At 43.6% G+C, this 20227-nt stretch overlaps 1 long non-coding RNA gene across 1 annotated transcript in view; it reads left to right on the forward strand.

Moving 5' to 3' along the window:
- LOC309811342 overlaps positions 1 to 16268 on the forward strand; it is a 358642-nt gene extending 342374 nt beyond the window's left edge. Inside the window, exon 3 of the long non-coding RNA XR_014295135.1 lies at positions 16199 to 16268. This is a non-coding gene — a long non-coding RNA (uncharacterized lncRNA). The remainder of the gene's footprint in view (positions 1 to 16198) is intronic.
- The last annotated feature ends 3959 nt before the right edge of the window (positions 16269 to 20227 follow it).

Consider the following 20227-nt stretch of genomic DNA (forward strand, 5'->3'; position numbering starts at 1 on the left):
TATGGTTTTCTCTGGGTATATGCCCAGAAGTGGGATTGCTGGATCCTATGGTAATTCTCTTTTTAGTATTTTAAAGGAACCTCCATACTGTTCTCCCCAGTGACTGTATCAATTTACATTCCCACCAGTAGTGGAAGAGGGTTCCTTTTGTCCACACCCTCCCCAGAATTTGTGGTTTGTAGATTTTCTGATGATGCCGATTCTAAGAGGTGTGAGGTCATACCTCATTGTAGTTTTGATTTGCATTTCTCTAATAATTAGTGATGTTGAGCAGCTTTCCATGTGCGTCTTGGCCATCTCTGTGTCTTCTTTGAAGAAATGCCTATTTAGACCTTCTGCCCATTTTTGTATTGGGTTGTTTGTTTTATTAATATTAAGCTGCATGTGCTGTTTATATATATTGGAGCTTAAACTTTTGTCCATTGATTCGTTTGCGAACGTTTTCGCCCATTCTGAGGGTTGCCTTTTTCCATTCCCGTTTTTTTAACAAAGAAAGAAAGAAAGCAAAAGAAGCAGAACACTAATGTGCGTCAAATATGCCTCTTGAAACTGTCGTTTGGAAATATGGACGTCTTTTGAATTTTTTGGTCGATATATGACCCCAGGATTTGTTTTCAGGGCAGGTGTCATTTACAGGCCTGCAATGATTGTGAATATCAACTGACCATTAGCGCTGGGATTAAAGCTGCTATTGTGTGAAACGGCCACAAGGTGGCAGCAGTTCTCCCTTACCAAATCTGGTTACTAGGGCAGCAGAGCCTCAGTGGAAGTCGCGTTCTGGATTGGAATTTAGAATGGAATGTGCCAGGAGAAAGCCCCTCAGGTTTGCCTCACTACTTCTTGTTCGTGTTTTTAATTTATTTATTTTTATTTTTTATTACAGCAAGTTTGATTACAACGTTCGGCTTGTTGTACGTGTGCAAGATGTGTTTCTTTTACACACACACACATATATATATATATATATATGTCTCTTCTTCCTGGGATCCTTTTCCCATGTACGTTATGACAGAATGTTGAGTAGTCTTCTCTTGGTATTCCATAGGTCTTTGGTGATGATATATTTCACCTGTGTTTGTATATGTCTGTTAACCCCAATATCGTAATGTATCGAATCCTCACAGCTTTCCATTGGTGAACCATAAGTTTGTTTAATGAATCTGTGATTGCCCTTCTCCGCGGAAATATCTGCCCTGGTATCAATTTTTAGGTAACACCTATAAGTGATATCATACGATATGTGTCTTTCACTTTCTGACTTACTACAAGTCACGTGATTACCTCTAGACACATCTACGGTGCTGCACATGGCATTGCGTCCCTTTTTTCCTTGGCTAATATTCTGTCTTTGAGAGGTCCATTTTCTGCAATGTGATGCCCTGAGGGCTGAGGGTTAGGTGACGTGGGCAGCCTGACCCTGCCGGCAAGCCCTCCCCAGGTGTGCCTGGGTTGAGGGCAATAGAAACAGCGCTCCAGGCAGCAATAGCCCCTGCAGCTGGGCCTGACTCCATATCCTCTGCCCCGTCAGCAGTCTCGGGGCTGTGCTGGTGGGAGGGTGTGAGGGTCCACGGCTTTGTTGGTGGCCCGGTGTGAGTGGGGCTCTGCTGGACTTTCTGCAGGAGTGGCCAGGCTGCCACCTGTAAAGAAGAGGATGTGTCACCCAAAATTTCCGCTGGAATTTCTCTCCGGGCTGAGGTGAGGAAGGAAAAAAAGAGTGGGGGCCGGGACAGCAGGGGTATCTCAGGCAGGGAAATGGAAAGCTTCCAGAAGAGCGCCCGGGGCCAGGACCATCCTGGCTGGCCTGCAGGCACCAAGTGGGCCTGTGTACTGTCGCTGATGTGGCTCCACGGCCCTTCCTCTAGGCTTTCAAGCCCTTGTACATATTCAGGTGTTTTACCTGGGAAGGGTGGGAACAGTTCAGCAGCAGCTGGCCCGGGGCTCAGCTCACGTTTACTCACAGACGCCTCGGTACGGTTCCCCAGCTTTGCAAGGAGGACGCTCCTCGCATGGTGGGGGGGGGCTGCTGGATGCATGGGAGATGATTCCCCACCTCTGACCAATTTCAGAATTGTTTCCCACTGGAGCTAGTGCCTTGATAGGGTTTTCCTCTGTATAACTGTTGGGTTCAGGGATTTTCTTTTCCTTTTTGGGTTCAAGTTAGATTTTATTCCTCTTTTATGCATTTATAGATATAAGCATGGAAATAATTCATTCCTATAAATACATCTGTGTGAATGGAAGAACTTTTTTCTGTTTTATTTTTAAATTTTATATTGAAAAAAATTGAAATTTAATTTTATTTATTTTTTATACAGCAGGTTATTATTAGTTATCTATTTTATGCATATACATGAATACAGGTCAATCCCAATCTCCCAACTCATCCCACCACCACCCCCCCCCATTGCTTCCCCCACTTGGTGTCCATACGTTTGTTCTCTACCTCTGTGTCTCTATTTCTGCCCTGCAAACCAGTTCATCTGTACCATTTGTCTAGGTTCCACATGTAGGCATTAATATACAATATTTGTTTTCCTCTTTCTGAATTACTTCACTCTGTATGACAGTCTCTAGATCCATCGACTTCTCTACAAATGACCCAGTTCCATTCCTTTTTATGGCTGAGTAATATTCCATTTTATATATGTACCACATCTTTATCCATTCATCTGTCTGTGGGCATTTAGTTTGCTTCCATTACCTGGCTATTGTAAATAGGGCTGCAATGAGCATTGTGGTGAATGTGTCTTTTGGATTTATGGTTTTCTCTGGGTATATGCCCAGAAGTGGGATTGCTGGATCCTATGGTAATTCTCTTTTTAGTATTTTAAAGGAACCTCCATACTGTTCTCCCCAGTGACTGTATCAATTTACATTCCCACCAGTAGTGGAAGAGGGTTCCTTTTGTCCACACCCTCCCCAGAATTTGTGGTTTGTAGATTTTCTGATGATGCCGATTCTAAGAGGTGTGAGGTCATACCTCATTGTAGTTTTGATTTGCATTTCTCTAATAATTAGTGATGTTGAGCAGCTTTCCATGTGCGTCTTGGCCATCTCTGTGTCTTCTTTGAAGAAATGCCTATTTAGACTTTCTGCCCATTTGTGTATTGGGTTGTTTGTTTTATTAATATTAAGCTGCATGTGCTGTTTATATATATTGGAGCTTAAACCTTTGTCCATTGATTCGTTTGCGAACGTTTTCGCCCATTCTGAGGGTTGCCTTTTTCCATTCCCGTTTTTTTAACAAAGAAAGAAAGAAAGCAAAAGAAGCAGAACACTAATGTGCATCAAATATGCTTCTTGAAACTGTCGTTTGGAAATATGGACGTCTTTTGAATTTTTTGGTCGATATATGACCCCAGGATTTGTTTTCAGGGCAGGTGTCATTTACAGGCCTGCAATGATTGTGAATATCAACTGACCATTAGCGCTGGGATTAAAGCTGCTATTGTGTGAAACGGCCACAAGGTGGCAGCAGTTCTCCCTTACCAAATCTGGTTACTAGGGCAGCAGAGCCTCAGTGGAAGTCCCGTTCTGGATTGGAGTTTAGAATGGAATGTGCCAGGAGAAAGCCCCTCAGGTTTGCCTCACTACTTCTTGTTCGTGTTTTTAATTTATTTATTTTTATTTTTTATTACAGCAAGTTTGATTACAACGTTCGGCTTGTTGTACGTGTGCAAGATGTGTTTGTTTTACACACACACACATATATATATATATATATATATATATATATATATATATATATATATATATATATATATATATATATGTCTCTTCTTCCTGGGATCCTTTTCCCATGTACGTTATGACAGAATGTTGAGTAGTCTTCTCTTGGTATTCCATAGGTCTTTGGTGATGATATATTTCACCTGTGTTTGTATATGTCTGTTAACCCCAATATCGTAATGTATCGAATCCTCACACCTTTCCATTGGTGAACCATAAGTTTGTTTAATGAATCTGTGATTGCCCTTCTCCACGGAAATATCTGCCCTGGTATCAATTTTTAGGTAACACCTATAAGTGATATCATACGATATGTGTCTTTCACTTTCTGACTTACTACAAGTCACGTGATTACCTCTAGACACATGTACGGTGCTGCACATGGCATTGCGTCCCTTTTTTCCTTGGCTAATATTCTGTCTTTGAGAGGTCCATTTTCTGCAATGTGATGCCCTGAGGGCTGAGGGTTAGCTGACGTGGGCAGCCTGACCCTGCCGGCAAGCCCTCCCCAGGTGTGCCTGGGTTGAGGGCAATAGAAACAGCGCTCCAGGCAGCAATAGCCCCTGCAGCTGGGCCTGACTCCATATCCTCTGCCCCGTGCTGTGCTGGTGGGAGGGTGTGAGGGTCCACGGCTTTGTTGGTGGCCCAGTGTGAGTGGGGCTCTGCTGGACTTTCTGCAGGAGTGGCCAGGCTGCCACCTGTAAAGAAGAGGATGTGTCACCCATAACTTCCGCTGGAATTTCTCTCCGGGCTGAGGTGAGGAAGGAAAAAAAGGAGTGGGGGCCGGGACAGGAGGGGTATCTCAGGCAGGGAAATGGAAAGCTTCCAGAAGAGCGCCCGGGGCCAGGACCATCCTGGCTGGCCTGCAGGCACCAAGTGGGCCTGTGTACTGTCGCTGGTGTGGCTCCACGGCCCTTCCTCTAGGCTTTCAAGCCCTTGTACATATTCAGGTGTTTTACCTGGGAAGGGTAGGAACAGTTCAGCAGCAGCTGGCCCGGGGCTCAGCTCACGTTTACTCACAGACGCCTCGGTACGGTTCCCCAGCTTTGCAAGGAGGACGCTCCTCGCATGGTGGGGGGGTGGGGGGCTGCTGGATGTATGGGAGATGATTCCCCACCTCTGACCAATTTCAGAATTGTTTCCCGCTGGAGCTAGTGCCTTGATAGGGTTTTCCTCTGTATAACTGTTGGGTTCAGGGATTTTCTTTTCCTTTTTGGGTTCAAGTTATATTTTATTCCTCTTTTATGCATTTATAGATATAAGCATGGGAATAATTCATTCCTATAAATACATCTGTGTGAATGGAAGAACTTTTTTCTGTTTTATTTTTAAATTTTATATTGAAAAAAAATTGAAATTTAATTTTATTTATTTTTTTATACAGCAGGTTATTATTAGTTATCTATTTTATGCATATACATGAATACAGGTCAATCCCAATCTCCCAACTCATCCCACCACCACCACACCCCCCCATTGCTTCCCCCACTTGTTGTCCATACGTTTGTTCTCTACCTCTGTGTCTCTATTTCTGCCCTGCAAACCAGTTCATCTGTACCATTTGTCTAGGTTCCACATGTAGGCATTAATATACAATATTTGTTTTCCTCTTTCTGAATTACTTCACTCTGTATGACAGTCTCTAGATCCATCGACTTCTCTACAAATGACCCAGTTCCATTCCTTTTTATGGCTGCGTAATATTCCATTTTATATATGTACCACATCTTTATCCATTCGTCTGTCTGTGGGCATTTAGGTTGCTTCCATTACCTGGCTATTGTAAATAGGGCTGCAATGAGCATTGTGGTGAATGTGTCTTTTGGAGTTATGGTTTTCTCTGGGTATATGCCCAGAAGTGGGATTGCTGGATCCTATGGTAATTCTCTTTTTAGTATTTTAAAGGAACCTCCATACTGTTCTCCCCAGTGACTGTATCAATTTACATTCCCACCAGTAGTGGAAGAGGGTTCCTTTTGTCCACACCCTCCCCAGAATTTGTGGTTTGTAGATTTTCTGATGATGCCGATTCTAAGAGGTGTGAGGTCATACCTCATTGTAGTTTTGATTTGCATTTCTCTAATAATTTGTGATGTTGAGCAGCTTTCCATGTGCGTCTTGGCCATCTCTGTGTCTTCTTTGAAGAAATGCCTATTTAGACCTTCTGCCCATTTTTGTATTGGGTTGTTTGTTTTATTAATATTAAGCTGCATGTGCTGTTTATATATATTGGAGCTTAAACTTTTGTCCATTGATTCGTTTGCGAACGTTTTCGCCCATTCTGAGGGTTGCCTTTTTCCATTCCCGGTTTTTTAACAAAGAAAGAAAGAAAGCAAAAGAAGCAGAACACTAATGTGCGTCAAATATGCTTCTTGAAACTGTCGTTTGGAAATATGGACGTCTTTTGAATTTTTTGGTCGATATATGACCCCAGGATTTGTTTTCAGGGCAGGTGTCATTTACAGGCCTGCAATGATTGTGAATATCAACTGACCATTAGCGCTGGGATTAAAGCTGCTATTGTGTGAAACGGCCACAAGGTGGCAGCAGATCTCCCTTACCAAATCTGGTTACTAGGGCAGCAGAGCCTCAGTGGAAGTCGCGTTCTGGATTGGAATTTAGAATGGAATGTGCCAGGAGAAAGCCCCTCAGGTTTGCCTCACTACTTCTTGTTCGTGTTTTTAATTTATTTATTTTTATTTTTTATTACAGCAAGTTTGATTACAACGTTCGGCTTGTTGTACGTGTGCAAGATGTGTTTCTTTTACACACACACACACACACACACACACACACACACACACACACACACACACACATATATATATATATATATATATATATATATGTCTCTTCTTCCTGGGATCCTTTTCCCATGTACGTTATGACAGAATGTTGAGTAGTCTTCTCTTGGTATTCCATAGGTCTTTGGTGATGATATATTTCACCTGTGTTTGTATATGTCTGTTAACCCCAATATCGTAATGTATCGAATCCTCACACCTTTCCATTGGTGAACCATAAGTTTGTTTAATGAATCTGTGATTGCTCTTCTCCACGGAAATATCTGCCCTGGTATCAATTTTTAGGTAACACCTATAAGTGATATCATACGATATGTGTCTTTCACTTTCTGACTTACTACAAGTCACGTGATTACCTCTAGACACATGTACGGTGCTGCACATGGCATTGCGTCCCTTTTTTCCTTGGCTAATATTCTGTCTTTGAGAGGTCCATTTTCTGCAATGTGATGCCCTGAGGGCTGAGGGTTAGCTGACGTGGGCAGCCTGACCCTGCCGGCAAGCCCTCCCCAGGTGTGCCTGGGTTGAGGGCAATAGAAACAGCGCTCCAGGCAGCAATAGCCCCTGCAGCTGGGCCTGACTCCATATCCTCTGCCCCGTGCTGTGCTGGTGGGAGGGTGTGAGGGTCCACGGCTTTGTTGGTGGCCCAGTGTGAGTGGGGCTCTGCTGGACTTTCTGCAGGAGTGGCCAGGCTGCCACCTGTAAAGAAGAGGATGTGTCACCCATAACTTCCGCTGGAATTTCTCTCCGGGCTGAGGTGAGGAAGGAAAAAAAGGAGTGGGGGCCGGGACAGGAGGGGTATCTCAGGCAGGGAAATGGAAAGCTTCCAGAAGAGCGCCCGGGGCCAGGACCATCCTGGCTGGCCTGCAGGCACCAAGTGGGCCTGTGTACTGTCGCTGGTGTGGCTCCACGGCCCTTCCTCTAGGCTTTCAAGCCCTTGTACATATTCAGGTGTTTTACCTGGGAAGGGTGGGAACAGTTCAGCAGCAGCTGGCCCGGGGCTCAGCTCACGTTTACTCACAGACGCCTCGGTACGGTTCCCCAGCTTTGCAAGGAGGACGCTCCTCGCATGGTGGGGTGGTGGGGGGCTGCTGGATGTATGGGAGATGATTCCCCACCTCTGACCAATTTCAGAATTGTTTCCCGCTGGAGCTAGTGCCTTGATAGGGTTTTCCTCTGTATAACTGTTGGGTTCAGGGATTTTCTTTTCCTTTTTGGGTTCAAGTTATATTTTATTCCTCTTTTATGCATTTATAGATATAAGCATGGGAATAATTCATTCCTATAAATACATCTGTGTGAATGGAAGAAATTTTTTCTGTTTTATTTTTAAATTTTATATTGAAAAAAAATTGAAATTTAATTTTATTTATTTTTTTTTATAAAGCAGGTTATTATTAGTTATCTATTTTATGCATATACATGAATACAGGTCAATCCCAATCTCCCAACTCATCCCACCACCACCACACCCCCCCATTGCTTCCCCCACTTGTTGTCCATACGTTTGTTCTCTACCTCTGTGTCTCTATTTCTGCCCTGCAAACCAGTTCATCTGTACCATTTGTCTAGGTTCCACATGTAGGCATTAATATACAATATTTGTTTTCCTCTTTCTGAATTACTTCACTCTGTATGACAGTCTCTAGATCCATCGACTTCTCTACAAATGACCCAGTTCCATTCCTTTTTATGGCTGAGTAATATTCCATTTTATATATGTACCACATCTTTATCCATTCGTCTGTCTGTGGGCATTTAGGTTGCTTCCATTACCTGGCTATTGTAAATAGGGCTGCAATGAGCATTGTGGTGAATGTGTCTTTTGGATTTATGGTTTTCTCTGGGTATATGCCCAGAAGTGGGATTGCTGGATCCTATGGTAATTCTCTTTTTAGTATTTTAAAGGAACCTCCATACTGTTCTCCCCAGTGACTGTATCAATTTACATTCCCACCAGTAGTGGAAGAGGGTTCCTTTTGTCCACACCCTCCCCAGAATTTGTGGTTTGTAGATTTTCTGATGATGCCGATTCTAAGAGGTGTGAGGTCATACCTCATTGTAGTTTTGATTTGCATTTCTCTAATAATTAGTGATGTTGAGCAGCTTTCCATGTGCGTCTTGGCCATCTCTGTGTCTTCTTTGAAGAAATGCCTATTTAGACCTTCTGCCCATTTTTGTATTGGGTTGTTTGTTTTATTAATATTAAGCTGCATGTGCTGTTTATATATATTGGAGCTTAAACCTTTGTCCATTGATTCGTTTGCGAACGTTTTCGCCCATTCTGAGGGTTGCCTTTTTCCATTCCCGTTTTTTTAACAAAGAAAGAAAGAAAGCAAAAGAAGCAGAACACTAATGTGCGTCAAATATGCCTCTTGAAACTGTCGTTTGGAAATATGGACGTCTTTTGAATTTTTTGGTCGATATATGACCCCAGGATTTGTTTTCAGGGCAGGTGTCATTTACAGGCCTGCAATGATTGTGAATATCAACTGACCATTAGCGCTGGGATTAAAGCTGCTATTGTGTGAAACGGCCACAAGGTGGCAGCAGTTCTCCCTTACCAAATCTGGTTACTAGGGCAGCAGAGCCTCAGTGGAAGTCGCGTTCTGGATTGGAATTTAGAATGGAATGTGCCAGGAGAAAGCCCCTCAGGTTTGCCTCACTACTTCTTGTTCGTGTTTTTAATTTATTTATTTTTATTTTTTATTACAGCAAGTTTGATTACAACGTTCGGCTTGTTGTACGTGTGCAAGATGTGTTTCTTTTACACACACACACATATATATATATATATATATATGTCTCTTCTTCCTGGGATCCTTTTCCCATGTACGTTATGACAGAATGTTGAGTAGTCTTCTCTTGGTATTCCATAGGTCTTTGGTGATGATATATTTCACCTGTGTTTGTATATGTCTGTTAACCCCAATATCGTAATGTATCGAATCCTCACAGCTTTCCATTGGTGAACCATAAGTTTGTTTAATGAATCTGTGATTGCCCTTCTCCGCGGAAATATCTGCCCTGGTATCAATTTTTAGGTAACACCTATAAGTGATATCATACGATATGTGTCTTTCACTTTCTGACTTACTACAAGTCACGTGATTACCTCTAGACACATCTACGGTGCTGCACATGGCATTGCGTCCCTTTTTTCCTTGGCTAATATTCTGTCTTTGAGAGGTCCATTTTCTGCAATGTGATGCCCTGAGGGCTGAGGGTTAGCTGACCTGGGCAGCCTGACCCTGCCGGCAAGCCCTCCCCAGGTGTGCCTGGGTTGAGGGCAATAGAAACAGCGCTCCAGGCAGCAATAGCCCCTGCAGCTGGGCCTGACTCCATATCCTCTGCCCCGTCAGCAGTCTCGGGGCTGTGCTGGTGGGAGGGTGTGAGGGTCCACGGCTTTGTTGGTGGCCCGGTGTGAGTGGGGCTCTGCTGGACTTTCTGCAGGAGTGGCCAGGCTGCCACCTGTAAAGAAGAGGATGTGTCACCCAAAATTTCCGCTGGAATTTCTCTCCGGGCTGAGGTGAGGAAGGAAAAAAAGAGTGGGGGCCGGGACAGCAGGGGTATCTCAGGCAGGGAAATGGAAAGCTTCCAGAAGAGCGCCCGGGGCCAGGACCATCCTGGCTGGCCTGCAGGCACCAAGTGGGCCTGTGTACTGTCGCTGATGTGGCTCCACGGCCCTTCCTCTAGGCTTTCAAGCCCTTGTACATATTCAGGTGTTTTACCTGGGAAGGGTGGGAACAGTTCAGCAGCAGCTGGCCCGGGGCTCAGCTCACGTTTACTCACAGACGCCTCGGTACGGTTCCCCAGCTTTGCAAGGAGGACGCTCCTCGCATGGTGGGGGGGGGGCTGCTGGATGTATGGGAGATGATTCCCCACCTCTGACCAATTTCAGAATTGTTTCCCACTGGAGCTAGTGCCTTGATAGGGTTTTCCTCTGTATAACTGTTGGGTTCAGGGATTTTCTTTTCCTTTTTGGGTTCAAGTTAGATTTTATTCCTCTTTTATGCATTTATAGATATAAGCATGGAAATAATTCATTCCTATAAATACATCTGTGTGAATGGAAGAACTTTTTTCTGTTTTATTTTTAAATTTTATATTGAAAAAAATTGAAATTTAATTTTATTTATTTTTTATACAGCAGGTTATTATTAGTTATCTATTTTATGCATATACATGAATACAGGTCAATCCCAATCTCCCAACTCATCCCACCACCACCCCCCCCCATTGCTTCCCCCACTTGGTGTCCATACGTTTGTTCTCTACCTCTGTGTCTCTATTTCTGCCCTGCAAACCAGTTCATCTGTACCATTTGTCTAGGTTCCACATGTAGCCATTAATATACAATATTTGTTTTCCTCTTTCTGAATTACTTCACTCTGTATGACAGTCTCTAGATCCATCGACTTCTCTACAAATGACCCAGTTCCATTCCTTTTTATGGCTGAGTAATATTCCATTTTATATATGTACCACATCTTTATCCATTCATCTGTCTGTGGGCATTTAGTTTGCTTCCATTACCTGGCTATTGTAAATAGGGCTGCAATGAGCATTGTGGTGAATGTGTCTTTTGGATTTATGGTTTTCTCTGGGTATATGCCCAGAAGTGGGATTGCTGGATCCTATGGTAATTCTCTTTTTAGTATTTTAAAGGAACCTCCATACTGTTCTCCCCAGTGACTGTATCAATTTACATTCCCACCAGTAGTGGAAGAGGGTTCCTTTTGTCCACACCCTCCCCAGAATTTGTGGTTTGTAGATTTTCTGATGATGCCGATTCTAAGAGGTGTGAGGTCATACCTCATTGTAGTTTTGATTTGCATTTCTCTAATAATTAGTGATGTTGAGCAGCTTTCCATGTGCGTCTTGGCCATCTCTGTGTCTTCTTTGAAGAAATGCCTATTTAGACCTTCTGCCCATTTTTGTATTGGGTTGTTTGTTTTATTAATATTAAGCTGCATGTGCTGTTTATATATATTGGAGCTTAAACCTTTGTCCATTGATTCGTTTGCGAACGTTTTCGCCCATTCTGAGGGTTGCCTTTTTCCATTCCCGTTTTTTTAACAAAGAAAGAAAGAAAGCAAAAGAAGCAGAACACTAATGTGCGTCAAATATGCCTCTTGAAACTGTCGTTTGGAAATATGGACGTCTTTTGAATTTTTTGGTCGATATATGACCCCAGGATTTGTTTTCAGGGCAGGTGTCATTTACAGGCCTGCAATGATTGTGAATATCAACTGACCATTAGCGCTGGGATTAAAGCTGCTATTGTGTGAAACGGCCACAAGGTGGCAGCAGTTCTCCCTTACCAAATCTGGTTACTAGGGCAGCAGAGCCTCAGTGGAAGTCGCGTTCTGGATTGGAATTTAGAATGGAATGTGCCAGGAGAAAGCCCCTCAGGTTTGCCTCACTACTTCTTGTTCGTGTTTTTAATTTATTTATTTTTATTTTTTATTACAGCAAGTTTGATTACAACGTTCGGCTTGTTGTACGTGTGCAAGATGTGTTTCTTTTACACACACACATATATATATATATATGTCTCTTCTTCCTGGGATCCTTTTCCCATGTACGTTATGACAGAATGTTGAGTAGTCTTCTCTTGGTATTCCATAGGTCTTTGGTGATGATATATTTCACCTGTGTTTGTATATGTCTGTTAACCCCAATATCGTAATGTATCGAATCCTCACAGCTTTCCATTGGTGAACCATAAGTTTGTTTAATGAATCTGTGATTGCCCTTCTCCGCGGAAATATCTGCCCTGGTATCAATTTTTAGGTAACACCTATAAGTGATATCATACGATATGTGTCTTTCACTTTCTGACTTACTACAAGTCACGTGATTACCTCTAGACATATCTACGGTGCTGCACATGGCATTGCGTCCCTTTTTTCCTTGGCTAATATTCTGTCTTTGAGAGGTCCATTTTCTTCAATGTGATGCCCTGAGGGCTGAGGGTTAGCTGACGTGGGCAGCCTGACCCTGCCGGCAAACCCTCCCCAGGTGTGCCTGGGTTGAGGGCAATAGAAACAGCGCTCCAGGCAGCAATAGCCCCTGCAGCTGGGCCTGACTCCATATCCTCTGCCCCGTCAGCAGTCTCGGGGCTGTGCTGGTGGGAGGGTGTGAGGGTCCACGGCTTTGTTGGTGGCCCGGTGTGAGTGGGGCTCTGCTGGACTTTCTGCAGGAGTGGCCAGGCTGCCACCTGTAAAGAAGAGGATGTGTCACCCATAACTTCCGCTGGAATTTCTCTCCGGGCTGAGGTGAGGAAGGAAAAAAAGGAGTGGGGGCCGGGACAGGAGGGGTATCTCAGGCAGGGAAATGGAAAGCTTCCAGAAGAGCGCCCGGGGCCAGGACCATCCTGGCTGGCCTGCAGGCACCAAGTGGGCCTGTGTACTGTCGCTGGTGTGGCTCCACGGCCCTTCCTCTAGGCTTTCAAGCCCTTGTACATATTCAGGTGTTTTACCTGGGAAGGGTGGGAACAGTTCAGCAGAAGCTGGCCCGGGGCTCAGCTCACGTTTACTCACAGACGCCTTGGTACGGTTCCCCAGTTTTGCAAGGAGGACGCTCCTCGCATGGTGGGGGAGGGCTGCTGGATGTATGGGAGATGATTCCCCACCTCTGACCAATTTCAGAATTGTTTCCCGCTGGAGCTAGTGCCTTGATAGGGTTTTCCTCTGTATAACTGTTGGGTTCAGGGATTTTCTTTCCCTTTTTGGGTTCAAGTTAGATTTTATTCCTCATTTATGCATTTATAGATATAAGCATGGAAATAATTCATTCCTATAAATACATCTGTGTGAATGGAAGAACTTTTTTCTGTTTTATTTTTAAATTTTATATTGAAAAAAAATTGAAATTTAATTTTATTTATTTTTTTATACAGCAGGTTATTATTAGTTATCTATTTTATGCATATACATGAATACAGGTCAATCCCAATCTCCCAACTCATCCCACCACCACCACCACCCCCCATTGCTTCCCCCACTTGGTGTCCATACGTTTGTTCTCTACCTCTGTGTCTCTATTTCTGCCCTGCAAACCAGTTCATCTGTACCATTTGTCTAGGTTCCACATGTAGGCATTAATATACAATATTTGTTTTCCTCTTTCTGAATTACTTCACTCTGTATGACAGTCTCTAGATCCATCGACTTCTCTACAAATGACCCAGTTCCATTCCTTTTTATGGCTGAGTAATATTCCATTTTATATATGTACCACATCTTTATCCATTCGTCTGTCTGTGGGCATTTAGGTTCCTTCCATTACCTGGCTATTGTAAACAGGGCTGCAATGAGCATTGTGGTGAATGTGTCTTTTGGATTTATGGTTTTCTCTGGGTATATGCCCAGAAGTGGGATTGCTGGATCCTATGGTAATTCTCTTTTTAGTATTTTAAAGGAACCTCCATACTGTTCTCCCCAGTGACTGTATCAATTTACATTCCCACCAGTAGTGGAAGAGGGTTCCTTTTGTCCACACCCTCCCCAGAATTTGTGGTTTGTAGATTTTCTGATGATGCCGATTCTAAGAGGTGTGAGGTCATACCTCATTGTAGTTTTGATTTGCATTTCTCTAATAATTAGTGATGTTGAGCAGCTTTCCATGTGCGTCTTGGCCATCTCTGTGTCTTCTTTGAAGAAATGCCTATTTAGACCTTCTGCCCATTTTTGTATTGGGTTGTTTGTTTTATTAATATTAAGCTGCATGTGCTGTTTATATATATTGGAGCTTAAACCTTTGTCCATTGATTCGTTTGCGAACGTTTTCACCCATTCTGAGGGTTGCCTTTTTCCATTCCCGTTTTTTTAACAAAGAAAGAAAGAAAGCAAAAGAAGCAGAACACTAATGTGCGTCAAATATGCCTCTTGAAACTGTCGTTTGGAAATATGGACGTCTTTTGAATTTTTTGGTCGATATATGACCCCAGGATTTGTTTTCAGGGCAGGTGTCATTTACAGGCCTGCAATGATTGTGAATATCAACTGACCATTAGCGCTGGGATTAAAGCTGCTATTGTGTGAAACGGCCACAAGGTGGCAGCAGTTCTCCCTTACCAAATCTGGTTACTAGGGCAGCAGAGCCTCAGTGGAAGTCGCCTTCTGGATTGGAATTTAGAATGGAATGTGCCAGGAGAAAGCCCCTCAGGTTTGCCTCACTACTTCTTGTTCGTGTTTTTAATTTATTTATTTTTATTTTTTATTACAGCAAGTTTGATTACAACGTTCGGCTTGTTGTACGTGTGCAAGATGTGTTTCTTTTACACACACACACATATATATATATATGTCTCTTCTTCCTGGGATCCTTTTCCCATGTACGTTATGACAGAATGTTGAGTAGTCTTCTCTTGGTATTCCATAGGTCTTTGGTGATGATATATTTCACCTGTGTTTGTATATGTCTGTTAACCCCAATATCGTAATGTATCGAATCCTCACAGCTTTCCATTGGTGAACCATAAGTTTGTTTAATGAATCTGTGATTGCCCTTCTCCGCGGAAATATCTGCCCTGGTATCAATTTTTAGGTAACTCCTATAAGTGATATCATACGATATGTGTCTTTCACTTTCTGACTTACTACAAGTCACGTGATTACCTCTAGACACATCTACGGTGCTGCACATGGCATTGCGTCCCTTTTTTCCTTGGCTAATATTCTGTCTTTGAGAGGTCCATTTTCTGCAATGTGATGCCCTGAGGGCTGAGGGTTAGCTGACCTGGGCAGCCTGACCCTGCCGGCAAGCCCTCCCCAGGTGTGCCTGGGTTGAGGGCAATAGAAACAGCGCTCCAGGCAGCAATAGCCCCTGCAGCTGGGCCTGACTCCATATCCTCTGCCCCGTCAGCAGTCTCGGGGCTGTGCTGGTGGGAGGGTGTGAGGGTCCGCGGCTTTGTTGGTGGCCCGGTGTGAGTGGGGCTCTGCTGGACTTTCTGCAGGAGTGGCCAGGCTGCCACCTGTAAAGAAGAGGATGTGTCACCCATAACTTCCGCTGGAATTTCTCTCCGGGCTGAGGTGAGGAAGGAAAAAAAGGAGTGGGGGCCGGGACAGGAGGGGTATCTCAGGCAGGGAAATGGAAAGCTTCCAGAAGAGCGCCCGGGGCCAGGACCATCCTGGCTGGCCTGCAGGCACCAAGTGGGCCTGTGTACCGTCGCTGGTGTGGCTCCACGGCCCTTCCTCTAGGCTTTCAAGCCCTTGTACATATTCAGGTGTTTTACCTGGGAAGGGTGGGAACAGTTCAGCAGCAGCTGGCCCGGGGCTCAGCTCACGTTTACTCACAGACGCCTCGGTACAGTTCCCCAGCTTTGCAAGGAGGACGCTCCTCGCATGGTGGGGGGGGGCTGCTGGATGTATGGGAGATGATTCCCCACCTCTGACCAATTTCAGAATTGTTTCCCGCTGGAGCTAGTGCCTTGATAGGGTTTTCCTCTGTATAACTGTTGGGTTCAGGGATTTTCTTTTCCTTTTTGGGTTCAAGTTAGATTTTATTCCTCTTTTATGCATTTATAGATATAAGCATGGAAATAATTCATTCCTATAAATACATCTGTGTGAATGGAAGAACTTTTTTCTGTTTTATTTTTAAATTTTATATTGAAAAAAAATTGAAATTTAATTTTATTTATTTTTTTTATACAGCAGGTTATTATTAGTTATCTATTTATGCATATACATGAATACAGGTCAATCCCAATCTCCCAACTCATCCCACCACCACCACCCCCCCCCAATGCTTCCCCCACTTGGTGTCCATACGTTTGTTCTCTACCTCTCTGTCTCTATTTCTGCCCTGCAAACCAGTTCATCTGTACCATTTGTCTAGGTTCCACATGTAGGCATTAATATACAATATTTGTTTTCCTCTTTCTGAATTACTTCACTCTGTATGACAGTCTCTAGATCCATCGACTTCTCTACAAATGACCCAGTTCCATTCCTTTTTATGGCTGAGTAATATTCCATTTTATATATGTACCACATCTTTATCCATTCATCTGTCTGTGGGCATTTAGTTTGCTTCCATTACCTGGCTATTGTAAATAGGGCTGCAATGAGCATTGTGGTGAATGTGTCTTTTGGATTTATGGTTTTCTCTGGGTATATGCCCAGAAGTGGGATTGCTGGATCCTATGGTAATTCTCTTTTTAGTATTTTAAAGGAACCTCCATACTGTTCTCCCCAGTGACTGTATCAATTTACATTCCCACCAGTAGTGGAAGAGGGTTCCTTTTGTCCACACCCTCCCCAGAATTTGTGGTTTGTAGATTTTCTGATGATGCCGATTCTAAGAGGTGTGAGGTCATACCTCATTGTAGTTTTGATTTGCATTTCTCTAATAATTAGTGATGTTGAGCAGCTTTCCATGTGCGTCTTGGCCATCTCTGTGTCTTCTTTGAAGAAATGCCTATTTAGACCTTCTGCCCATTTTTGTATTGGGTTGTTTGTTTTATTAATATTAAGCTGCATGTGCTGTTTATATATATTGGAGCTTAAACCTTTGTCCATTGATTCGTTTGCGAACGTTTTCGCCCATTCTGAGGGTTGCCTTTTTCCATTCCCGTTTTTTTAACAAAGAAAGAAAGAAAGCAAAAGAAGCAGAACACTAATGTGCGTCAAATATGCCTCTTGAAACTGTCGTTTGGAAATATGGACGTCTTTTGAATTTTTTGGTCGATATATGACCCCAGGATTTGTTTTCAGGGCAGGTGTCATTTACAGGCCTGCAATGATTGTGAATATCAACTGACCATTAGCGCTGGGATTAAAGCTGCTATTGTGTGAAACGGCCACAAGGTGGCAGCAGTTCTCCCTTACCAAATCTGGTTACTAGGGCAGCAGAGCCTCAGTGGAAGTCGCGTTCTGGATTGGAATTTAGAATGGAATGTGCCAGGAGAAAGCCCCTCAGGTTTGCCTCACTACTTCTTGTTCGTGTTTTTAATTTATTTATTTTTATTTTTTATTACAGCAAGTTTGATTACAACGTTCGGCTTGTTGTACGTGTGCAAGATGTGTTTCTTTTACACACACACATATATATATATATATGTCTCTTCTTCCTGGGATCCTTTTCCCATGTACGTTATGACAGAATGTTGAGTAGTCTTCTCTTGGTATTCCATAGGTCTTTGGTGATGATATATTTCACCTGTGTTTGTATATGTCTGTTAACCCCAATATCGTAATGTATCGAATCCTCACAGCTTTCCATTGGTGAACCATAAGTTTGTTTAATGAATCTGTGATTGCCCTTCTCCGCGGAAATATCTGCCCTGGTATCAATTTTTAGGTAACACCTATAAGTGATATCATACGATATGTGTCTTTCACTTTCTGACTTACTACAAGTCACGTGATTACCTCTAGACATATCTACGGTGCTGCACATGGCATTGCGTCCCTTTTTTCCTTGGCTAATATTCTGTCTTTGAGAGGTCCATTTTCTTCAATGTGATGCCCTGAGGGCTGAGGGTTAGCTGACGTGGGCAGCCTGACCCTGCCGGCAAACCCTCCCCAGGTGTGCCTGGGTTGAGGGCAATAGAAACAGCGCTCCAGGCAGCAATAGCCCCTGCAGCTGGGCCTGACTCCATATCCTCTGCCCCGTCAGCAGTCTCGGGGCTGTGCTGGTGGGAGGGTGTGAGGGTCCACGGCTTTGTTGGTGGCCCGGTGTGAGTGGGGCTCTGCTGGACTTTCTGCAGGAGTGGCCAGGCTGCCACCTGTAAAGAAGAGGATGTGTCACCCATAACTTCCGCTGGAATTTCTCTCCGGGCTGAGGTGAGGAAGGAAAAAAAGGAGTGGGGGCCGGGACAGGAGGGGTATCTCAGGCAGGGAAATGGAAAGCTTCCAGAAGAGCGCCCGGGGCCAGGACCATCCTGGCTGGCCTGCAGGCACCAAGTGGGCCTGTGTACTGTCGCTGGTGTGGCTCCACGGCCCTTCCTCTAGGCTTTCAAGCCCTTGTACATATTCAGGTGTTTTACCTGGGAAGGGTGGGAACAGTTCAGCAGAAGCTGGCCCGGGGCTCAGCTCACGTTTACTCACAGACGCCTTGGTACGGTTCCCCAGTTTTGCAAGGAGGACGCTCCTCGCATGGTGGGGGAGGGCTGCTGGATGTATGGGAGATGATTCCCCACCTCTGACCAATTTCAGAATTGTTTCCCGCTGGAGCTAGTGCCTTGATAGGGTTTTCCTCTGTATAACTGTTGGGTTCAGGGATTTTCTTTCCCTTTTTGGGTTCAAGTTAGATTTTATTCCTCATTTATGCATTTATAGATATAAGCATGGAAATAATTCATTCCTATAAATACATCTGTGTGAATGGAAGAACTTTTTTCTGTTTTATTTTTAAATTTTATATTGAAAAAAATTGAAATTTAATTTTATTTATTTTTTTATACAGCAGGTTATTATTAGTTATCTCTTTTATGCATATACATGAATACAGGTCAATCCCAATCTCCCAACTCATCCCACCACCACCACCACCCCCCATTGCTTCCCCCACTTGGTGTCCATACGTTTGTTCTCTACCTCTGTGTCTCTATTTCTGCCCTGCAAACCAGTTCATCTGTACCATTTGTCTAGGTTCCACATGTAGGCATTAATATACAATATTTGTTTTCCTCTTTCTGAATTACTTCACTCTGTATGACAGTCTCTAGATCCATCGACTTCTCTACAAATGACCCAGTTCCATTCCTTTTTATGGCTGAGTAATATTCCATTTTATATATGTACCACATCTTTATCCATTCGTCTGTCTGTGGGCATTTAGGTTCCTTCCATTACCTGGCTATTGTAAACAGGGCTGCAATGAGCATTGTGGTGAATGTGTCTTTTGGATTTATGGTTTTCTCTGGGTATATGCCCAGAAGTGTGATTGCTGGATCCTATGGTAATTCTCTTTTTAGTATTTTAAAGGAACCTCCATACTGTTCTCCCCAGTGACTGTATCAATTTACATTCCCACCAGTAGTGGAAGAGGGTTCCTTTTGTCCACACCCTCCCCAGAATTTGTGGTTTGTAGATTTTCTGATGATGCCGATTCTAAGAGGTGTGAGGTCATACCTCATTGTAGTTTTGATTTGCATTTCTCTAATAATTAGTGATGTTGAGCAGCTTTCCATGTGCGTCTTGGCCATCTCTGTGTCTTCTTTGAAGAAATGCCTATTTAGACCTTCTGCCCATTTTTGTATTGGGTTGTTTGTTTTATTAATATTAAGCTGCATGTGCTGTTTATATATATTGGAGCTTAAACCTTTGTCCATTGATTCGTTTGCGAACGTTTTCACCCATTCTGAGGGTTGCCTTTTTCCATTCCCGTTTTTTTAACAAAGAAAGAAAGAAAGCAAAAGAAGCAGAACACTAATGTGCGTCAAATATGCCTCTTGAAACTGTCGTTTGGAAATATGGACGTCTTTTGAATTTTTTGGTCGATATATGACCCCAGGATTTGTTTTCAGGGCAGGTGTCATTTACAGGCCTGCAATGATTGTGAATATCAACTGACCATTAGCGCTGGGATTAAAGCTGCTATTGTGTGAAACGGCCACAAGGTGGCAGCAGTTCTCCCTTACCAAATCTGGTTACTAGGGCAGCAGAGCCTCAGTGGAAGTCGCCTTCTGGATTGGAATTTAGAATGGAATGTGCCAGGAGAAAGCCCCTCAGGTTTGCCTC

This window comes from Mesoplodon mirus, assembly GCF_964341445.2.
Source record: "Mesoplodon mirus genome assembly, chromosome: 10".
In the NCBI taxonomy this organism is placed as follows: Eukaryota; Metazoa; Chordata; class Mammalia; order Artiodactyla; family Ziphiidae; genus Mesoplodon; species Mesoplodon mirus.